Source organism: Cricetulus griseus, chromosome 10, assembly GCF_003668045.3.
Source record: "Cricetulus griseus strain 17A/GY chromosome 10, alternate assembly CriGri-PICRH-1.0, whole genome shotgun sequence".
Taxonomy (NCBI): domain Eukaryota; kingdom Metazoa; phylum Chordata; class Mammalia; order Rodentia; family Cricetidae; genus Cricetulus; species Cricetulus griseus.
This window is the reverse complement of record NC_048603.1, coordinates 28,944,737-28,954,280: the sequence shown is the minus strand read 5'-3', so window position 1 is coordinate 28,954,280 and position 9,544 is coordinate 28,944,737. Positions and strand designations below refer to the sequence as shown.

At 46.3% G+C, this 9,544-nt stretch overlaps 1 long non-coding RNA gene across 1 annotated transcript in view; it reads right to left on the bottom strand.

Moving 5' to 3' along the window:
- Positions 1-8,657: 8,657 nt before the first annotated feature.
- The window catches only part of LOC118239372, a 29,166-nt gene continuing 28,279 nt past the window's right edge, over positions 8,658-9,544 (bottom strand). The window contains exons 2-3 of the long non-coding RNA XR_004771325.1: positions 9,031-9,340; positions 8,658-8,717 (exon numbers count right to left, since the gene is read on the bottom strand). This is a non-coding gene — a long non-coding RNA (uncharacterized LOC118239372). The remainder of the gene's footprint in view (positions 8,718-9,030; positions 9,341-9,544) is intronic.

Here is a 9,544-nt window from a genome sequence, read left to right as displayed (position 1 = left end):
TTCAGTATTCACTGGATTCCCTTCCTGATTCTATTCTGTGTCTCTATCTTTTCCTTAGCATCTTTACCTGCTGTTTTCTCAATCCACACACCCCCCTCTCAGGCACGTACACCTGTTAATACAGACTGGCACCACAAAGATGGGATACTACAGGGCAACCTTCTTATCCCAGGGACTCTGCTAATCATATCTACAGACCAAAGTCCCTCTTCCATGTGAAGCCACCCAGTCCAGGAACTGGAGCCTGGGATCTGGGCTACTTGGGGCAGAGATAGATGTCACAGCATCAACCACAGCCACCGCCACCTGACACTGTAAATTACTGCCATGAGCAAGACATTTCAGCAGACAACTGGATGCCAGCTGGAGTGGCTGCTGTGTGTAAAATGGGGTGGATGGTTGTCTTAGTTAGGGTTTCTATTGCTGCGATAAAACACTGTAACCAAAAGCAAGTCTAGGACTCCCCACCCCCAACAACTTTCAAGTAACATTCTATCACTGGAAGCAGAAATCCTGAAGGAACACTGGTTTGCTTGATCCTGGTGGCTTGCTTAGCCTGCTTCTTACACACCCAGGACCACCTGCCTAGGTGTGGTACCACCCACAGTGGGCTGGACCCTCCCACATCAATTATTAATCAAGAAAATGTCCCCCAGGGCTTCCCACAGCTCAGTCTGGTGGTAACATTTTCCCAAATGAGTCCTACCTTGTGTCAAGTTGAAAAAGAAAAAGAAAACAAACCAACAAAAAACCCTAAGCAGGACAGTGGACCTGGCTGCCACAGACATTTTTCTTTCTGGAACAAGATGTTTCTCTCTCTATTCAGACTCAAGTGACAATAAGCTTTTTTTAAAAAGGAGGACGAGGAGGAGGAGGAGGAGGAGGAGGAGGAGGAGGAGGAGGAGGAGGAGGAGGAGAAGAAGAAGAAGAAGAAGAAGAAGAAGAAGAAGAAGAAGAAGAAGAAGAAAAGAAAGAAAGAAAGAAAGAAAGAAAGAAAGAAAGAAAGAAAGAAAGAAAGAAAGAAAGAAGTGGACCCATCTCCATCCATCCCCCCACCTGATACAAATCCTGGGGAACTGAACAGATGGGAGTCTGCCCTTCCTCCACCAGCCCTGCTACCCGGATGCTGCATCAGCCGCTCCAGGCGCTGTAAGTGCCTTCCATCGCGGCAGTGGGCCCTTTGCAATCAAGAGGAACAAGAGTCTCTGAGTCTCTGTAGGCCGGCTCGTGATGGCAATTGAGATGGGCTAATTACAGAAGCAGTTCGTGGATGTTTGAGTGGAAAGAAAAGGGACTTAGCAAAATTCCCATGCGAGAATAACATGGGAGTTTGGGCAGAGGCCGTTTTTCAGTGTGGCTGTTAGCAGCTAACTCTCGGGAAACACAGGACAATGGCGACCCCACCCTCACCATGCAACTGCTCGGGTCTCAGTGGTGACTAAGGAGAAAGGTGGAGACACCTTCCTAAGGTTTAGTTAGCATAGTGTCTTCTGTCCCACAGGGGTTCAGATAACGCTCAATTACTATAAAAGTCACACCAGTCTCAGTGACCATGGTCTCAAATGACAGAGCAGTGCACATGGCTTTTGCCCTAAATCTCCTTAGGGCAAATCCAATTTTGTGTACCAAGAAATGGCTCGAGCTGTTTGACCACAAATTTAAAGTGGACAGGGATGCCTCTACTGGGAAATTCTTGTGTTTAATTTTAAGTTCCAATCATGAGTTAGGGGCTCATTCCAGTTCCCCAAGTACTTCAAGCATCTTTCACCCAACAGCATGGGTTTGTAAGTTACAAACCTCTTATTTTTTTGCTTGCCGGCTGCATCCACAAGTTGGACACAGCAGTGTGAATCTCTCTTGCAATGCGACCCCAGCACTGTTAAACTCTTCTTTGCAGGTTCTTCCCTCTCCTGGAGGATTCCCCCACCCCAATCCCTGCCTGGTACAGGGTGCCAATCTTGGCACAGAGAACAACCACTGGATACAAGCATTTGTTGGGTGTCTCATGGGTGGGCATTGATAGAAATTAGTCATGGAAGAAATAGGCCAAGTGGAAGGCGTGCAGTCAGTCTGGAAATAGCTAGTAATGGCCCAAATATCCATTCGGTAGCAGAATCCCCGGTGTACTGGGACCACAGTGTGCTGAGCCAAGGGGACCTTTTCCTTCTCTCTGGGGGTAGCCAAGGCTATGGAAGGAGACATTATGTGGAAAGGGTTCCCAGGAAATTTCACTAGTGCTCTCTCAGCTGACAGACTTCTGGTACCTTGCCATCTTTTAGGCCAACTGAAATGTGGATGTAATAACTGAGGCACCTGCCACTTCCTTGGGTCATGAGGCAACCCCAGCTGTAGAAGCCAGCCTGAAATATGGAAAGACAGAAGGACAGAGTGGGCATCAGTCCCTCTTGATTGGGGAGCCACCAAAACATTTCTAGATATAGTCTCTGAATTTTTGCCATGAAAGCCAAGTTACCAAGCCCCTGTCTTTCTAAAAGCAGGGTTGTCAGGGGTGGTGGGTGTGTGCAGCCGTGTCAAGTCCAAACTAGTGTGCTTTCTGTGGGTCTTAGTTTGGGTTTTCATTGTCGTGAAGAGACACCATGACAATTGCAACTCTCGTAAAGAAAACATTTAATTGAGGTGGCTTGCTTCAGTTTCAGAGGTCCAGTCCATCATGGTGCGAGCATGGCAGCATGCAGGCAGACATGGTGCTGGAGAAATAGCCGAGTGTCCTACATCTTGCAGGCAACAGGAAGTCGACTGACTCACTGGGAGGTATCCTGAGCATAGGAAACCTCAAAGCCTGCCCAACAGTGATGTACTTCCTCTAACAAGGTCATGCCTCCTGATGGTGCCACCCAGTACATTCAAACTACCACACTCTGGCCTGACAGATGCGGGGACATTTTCTTTCAGTGCCGGAATGGAGTGTCTTCACTTGGACACCCCTGCTCTGCTCTTCTTACGGGTAGGGTTGGAAGCCATGAGACCTCATGTCTTGGGATACTCTGTATTATGAGCAAGTACAGCAGGTAGGATTCCCCACGCGTAACTGGCCTTCGTCTTCAAGTTCACCTTGGAACGTCTCAAGTTTGTCTGAGATGTTGGTGTAACATACACACGTTAGCTATTTTTAAACAAAGGCAATAAAGTCATGACAGAACAGGGTAAAGGAGAAAGACCCATTGGCTCACAGTTTCAGAGACATCAGTCTGGATTCTGGGTCCAGGGTGGCGGCCATCATGGCTGTGTGAGTATGTGACGGAGACTGCTCCCCCTCAGGGAAGAGGGGGGATGGCACAGAGAGGGAGAGAGGCATTAGAGAAGGTGCCTGGCTGCTCAGTGATCTTCTACCCACTGGGATTTCCTCTTTGTCCTAACTTCCAGTCCCAGCATAACTGGCTCTCATCCCTCCCATGCTCCAAAACACTCTAGACTTCACGCTTTCTACAGTCAATAGCTTCTCTCTCCATGTTGTGTTTTTGCAGGTCAGATCAACTGTTGAGTAGATAGGGACAGAATCACAATGGGTTATGACCCCAACTGATCTGTAGGAGTTTAGCTTCTTAAAAACCCTCATTTCCTCCCCAGGAAACAAAGCTTCAGTTTTAGATAAAACATTGAATCAGGCCGAGGATGGTTCTCACACCCTAATTGCTCTCTCTGACACACAGCAGCAGATCCCTGGGAAGCTGTGTGGAATAGCAATATGGCCAGCGGCCAGCCGCTAAGGACAGATACTAAGAACTCAGCAAGGTGTGAATTTTGAAAAGTTACAGTTTATCTGATAAAGGAAATAGCTCTTTATCCTTCTCTCTGAATCCTAGCTGAAAGGTTGCTGTGATGTTTGGAGGTACAGTAGCCATTTCTCAGCCCGAGGATAAAACCAAGGCAGACAATAGCACATCACAAAGCTGACACAGCCCAAGCTTGGACAGCTCTCCTTAGACTCCCAGCACCGCTAGTGGGGTTTCCGTGGCTTGCAACTAGCAATGGTCCTAACTGCTACAGACCAGCAATTGCATGTCTACAGATGTATAGTTGACAGACTGTTTTTAAAGGAAAATAGGCCAATTTCTGTCAAAACGGCAGCAGAGGGGCTGGGCAAGGAGAGAGCACTGGTCAGATTCAACACCAGGGGCCAGAAAAGCATAGACTGTGGAGCCCCCATTCAGGAACCATCTACTCACACAGGCAGGGTCAAGAAAGAAACTGAAACTCATCTCAGTTCCTCAATAATTCAGTGTGGTCATTTGGAGAATAGCTTTTAGTAAATTAGCTCTCAGAAAATTGATTTTTCTTTTAGGTCACAGGAGGCTTAGCTGCCCCTGGAGGCCCAGTGATTTGGAAACGGCCACGGCTCCACATGAAAGCAAAGGCTTCCAGCTAGCTCTGCGTTCCTACAGTCTCCAGGTCGTATCACACAGAGGCCTTGGGCCTGGGGGACTATTGATCAGGTATGGGCTGTGGTGGGTGCTGGCGTGATGTTCCCTGTGTGTGTAGCTGTCCAGTTTCCTCTTTTTTTTTTTCTTTCTGTAATTGGAATGTGTCCCAGTTTCCTCTTTGTGTATGAGTAACAGTTATAGTACATTAGTCCCATGGTCGCTGGGACGCTTCTGTGAAGATACCGTGTTCAAATGTGGTCACATTCTGAGGACTAGAAGTAAAATGTTCAACATGGTGATGACCGTTGGAGCTCAAGCCATTGACAATCCAGAGGCCCAACTTAATCCAAGTTCAAACACTTTCTTCTGAGATTAAAAATTTATTTCATCTGGAAATTAACACAAGCAGCTATTATTGAAAGCCATACACAGTCTTCCAGCAAGTATTGGTACTCGGTATAATACAGTCTTCTTAGCCCTGTGAAGAAGGCACAAATCCTAACTTAGAGATCACAACGTTTACTCAGTAAATGGCTGAGGCAGAACTTGAACCTTGAACTTTTGGGCTTCGAAACTGATACTCTTTCCCTAGGATCACTTTTCTTCCCCCCAAGACTGGTGTGAACAGACACTCTAGGTGTGAGATGGATGTCTGCTCCACAGAGAAACATGCTGAATGGTTCAGGCTGGTGTGAACAGACACTCTAAGCATGAAATAGCTGTCTACACCACAGAGAGACATGCTGGCTTGTCCTCTGTCTCCCTCAGCACCCATCTCTCAATCCACATCATCCTGAGTAGGAGGAGAGTTTCTCCCCTCTGGACCTGGCGGGTTGCCTTGGGAACAAAGCAAACTCCTTGCTCTCTGCTCTGAAGATAATCTGCTGACAAGGCATCCAGAGATGGAGTTGTCCCAGGTCCTGTGGTACCAGGACCATACCTGCTATTGGCCATACTTGCAGACTGTGTAGAACAGAGTGGAAAAGAAAGTTCTCACAGAAATATGAAAAGAGACTAAACTCAATATAAGGGATACTGTCCAATTCAACCTTCACTTAAAGTTTCTAGACAGGGAACCAGGCAGGATAAGACATGGGAAGACCAGGAAGACACAGAAGGGCTCTAGCAGAGAAGGGAGACAGAGGAAGCTTCTCTCAGGGTGTGGGTGCTAGGTTTCCTTTGGAACCATTGTCCCAGATGGGATCGTTGTCCTTCTCTGTTGATGAGCAGCAAGAGGAGGCAGAATTAAGTCCCTTGTCTCAGATTGCCTGAGATGGAGAAGATACAGGGTTAAAACCAGAAAGTCTCACATTATAGTGAAATGGTCACCATCAGCCCCAAGTCTTAGCAATGTGTCTCCTGTAGAGACAGAGACAGCTTACAGGAGAGGACAGAAGGCTTGGGCACACACACACACACACACACACACCCTCAGGGCTTCAGCAGCACTGTAGATGGCAGCTGGGGTGCTTAGAGGGCGGGGCACAGAAAGGGGATGAAGTAGGCGTGAGTATACCATCACTATAACAGCGAGCACCAATGTGTGTAACCTACTGGTAACCTCATATCCTCCCATAAAGGACATGTTGTGTTCCTGTTTTCTTCAGACTTTCTCCAATAAACATCTCTTTCACAGTAATCATAAAAAAGGAATTGCTATATTTGAGTAATAGGGATAATAAGAAAAGATTGTGAATTTAAATATTGAAACCACTTTTGAAATGTGATCCTTTGATCATTTCCCTATGCCACAGGTAGAATGAGAAGCAATGTTATGTTTATTAACAAGTATAGAAAAATTCATAAGAGAATGAGAAAGGCTTTTCAAATGCCCTGCTGCCTTTACATAGATTACATAGTGGTAACAATAAAAAAAAATCAGAAGCATCTATTCTTTTTGCCCCTTCTCTGCCATAACCAATTGCAGGTTATTTCATAACCATATGAAATCATATGGACTTTTCCACAAGTCCAGGTTATATTATCCCATTTTCCCCCAAAATATCTTCTCTGCATTGTAGCTGTGATTGGAGTGCTTTGTCACACATTTGGAGCAAACTAGATGGAAATAGAGTTCTTCTATTACTTGCAGGACCTGGGAGAATCTACTGTGATGGAATTGGAGCCTCAATGTGGCTACTTCTCAGATGTACAGTTCTAAAGACTGTACGAAGACTGAGCCAAAGACTCGGGTTCTTACCCAAAAGCTGAAGCCAGTGGTGGTTTTTTCCCTCTGGATGTCAGTGTGTGTTCATAAAGGTTCAGTCAAACACAGGGAACGTGGGGCTGCCAAGCACTTGCCTGGCATGTGTGAGGCCAGAGGTTCAATCTTCAACACCACAAAACAAAGCAAAGCAAAGAATAGTACATGTGGGAGTGCTCTACACACCATGGAGTACCAGCTAAAGACTTTACACACAATGGAGTACCAGCTAAAGACTCTACACACAATGGAGTACCAGCTAAAGACTCTACACACCACGGAGTACCAACTAAAGACTCTATACACCACGGAGTACCAACTAAAGACTCTACACACCACAGAGTATCAGCTAAGGACTCTACACACCACAAAGTACCAGCTCAAGAGAAGTTACTGAAGGACTGATAATGTCTTTGGTACCTACAGAGAAACTAACTAACTGCAAAGCAAACATTCATCCAGTAATCACTCTCTCATGGACAAGGGCAGATTAGTGTGTTCCAATCATTCATTTGTAGCAGCAAAGAAAGATCTGGAATTCAGAAAAGATCTCTATGATTCCCAGCCCAGGGGCCCCCAAACTCAGTGGCTCAAAATCACCTAGAGGGCTTCTTGAGACACAGGCTTGACTAGATCTGGAATTCCAGGGTCAAAGGTACATTCCACAGCACTTTGAGGCCAGCCTTCCATCATCCCCAGGTACCACACACATCGCATTTTTTTATCATGAAAAGTTGGTGCCACAGGTCCTACCTCATTGGAGGCAATCTGATTGTCCTCCGTGGATTTTGCTATCTAGATTTTACTGTCTAGTCATTTTCTCATGGCTGTGACAATGTACCTAACAAAGTAACATAAACATTTATTTGACTCATAATTTGAATGTGAAATCCATCACAGTGGGAAGTCACAGCAGCAAGAGCATGAGGCAGACGCTCACATTGCAACCCCAGTCAGAAGGCATAGACAAACGCTATGCCCCACTTGCTTTCTCCATTTATGTTCAACCAGGACCCCAACCCCAGGGATGGTGCTCCCCACAGACAGGATGTGACCTCCAATATCAGTTAAACTCCATGGAAACGCTCACAGACATGTGCAGAGGTGTGTCTCCTAAGGGACTGTAAGTGCAGTGAGTTAACAATGCAGACTAACCATTGTGCTATTCATTAGCTTCCTGCTCTGTAGCAGTGTTGTGAGTGTCCAGGCTTCATTTAGTCTGATGTCTTTCGTTCTTGATTCTGCTGGTAGATTTGAGTGGTGGGGGTGGGCGTTCTGAATGCTTATGACTTACCCAGGAATTTCTCAGGTGAGGAATCGTCAGATGTCACCTTTTGGGCGCCTACTTTTACCCTTAGCAGTACATTGTATCTTCTGGCTCTGCCTCGCTGGTGCTTGTCTTTCATTCTTTCATCTTCCCTACCTCTTCAGCTCTACATTTTAGCCATAAAGGTCACATTTCTGCTTGTATTCAGTCTTCAACTGCTGCTCTCACTGGAAGCATAAACTATCCGCTTGTCCCTTATTTGCAGCACTGATCTTGCTCCATTTTTTCTTCTTTTTTTTTCTTTTATTAAATTTATTTATTAGTTCTAGTTAGGGAACAAGCTTGTTTCACATGTAAGTCCCTTCTCCCCCTCCCTCCCCTCACCCCCATCCCTCCTCCCCACCCCAGCCTACCCCCCACCCCATCCACCCACCACTCCCCAGGCAGGGTAGGGCCCTCAACGGGGGCTCTGCAAAGTCCACCAAATCTTCCTGTGCTGGTCCTGGGCCCTTCCCCATGTGTCCAGGGCCAGAGTGTAACCCTTCACGTGGGATGGGCTCTCAAAGTCCCTTCTTGTACCAGGGAAAAATACTAATCCACCACCAGAGGCTCCCTGGAGTGCAGAGGCCTCCTTATTGACATCCATGTTCAGGGGTCTGGATCAGTCTTGTACTGGCCTCCCAGACAGCATCTGGGGTCGATGTGCTCTCCCTTGTTCCAGCCAACTGTTCCTGTGGGTTTCTCCAACCTGGTACTGACCCCTTCGATCTTCATTCCTCCCTCTCTTCAACTAAATTCCCGATTTCAGCTCAGTGTATATCTGTGGATGTCTGTCTCTGCTTCCATCAGCCACTGGATGAGGGCTCTAGGATGGCATAAAGAGAAGTCATCAATCTCATTTTAGGGGAAGGGCTTTTAGGTTATCCTCTCCACCATTGCCTGGATTGTCAGATCAATTAATACATTTTTACTCACTCTCTTGTCTCCTATGGAAAATTAAGAATATTCATCCACACGCCTCCACACACAACCCATACACAATGTTAATGGATGGCCATTCTCCCTGAGATTTTTTTTCTCAACTTTGGCCCATAAAGATGCCCTGTCTTTCTTTAGAATGCTGATATACATCTATTATCTCCATATGTTTGAAATTGTGTCATTTATCCCACACTCACTCATTATCTTGAGTCAGAAGTCAGAGTGGATGTCCTCAGTTCTTTTCATTTCCAAGCAGCTGCTTCCAGGATGCTGGCATAAGCATCTCCCAGACAGCAATTCCCAGAATGCACACAGACCTCCATCTCCCAGGGAGCAACTCACAGAATGCACACAGACCTCCATCTCCCAGGGAGCAACTCACAGAAGGCACACAGACCTCCTCTGGAGAAATCTCGTAGTTGCATTTCCTATAGTTGTCCAATATTCATAAAGTGCCGTGTACACCTGGGCTGTCTGCATGCTTCCCCATTCACTGGGTTCATCCATCTATAAAGAAGATGAGGAGAAAGTAAAGCCGTTTATTCAGGCTCCCTTCTAAGATGAATAATGATACATACCTGTGCTGGCTCATTTTATGACAACTTGACACAAGCTAGAGTCATTTGGGAAAGTAAAATTTCAGCTGAGAAATGTCCCACAAGTTCAGCTGGTGGGAAAGCCTGTGGTGCAATTTCTTGGTTGGTGGTTGGT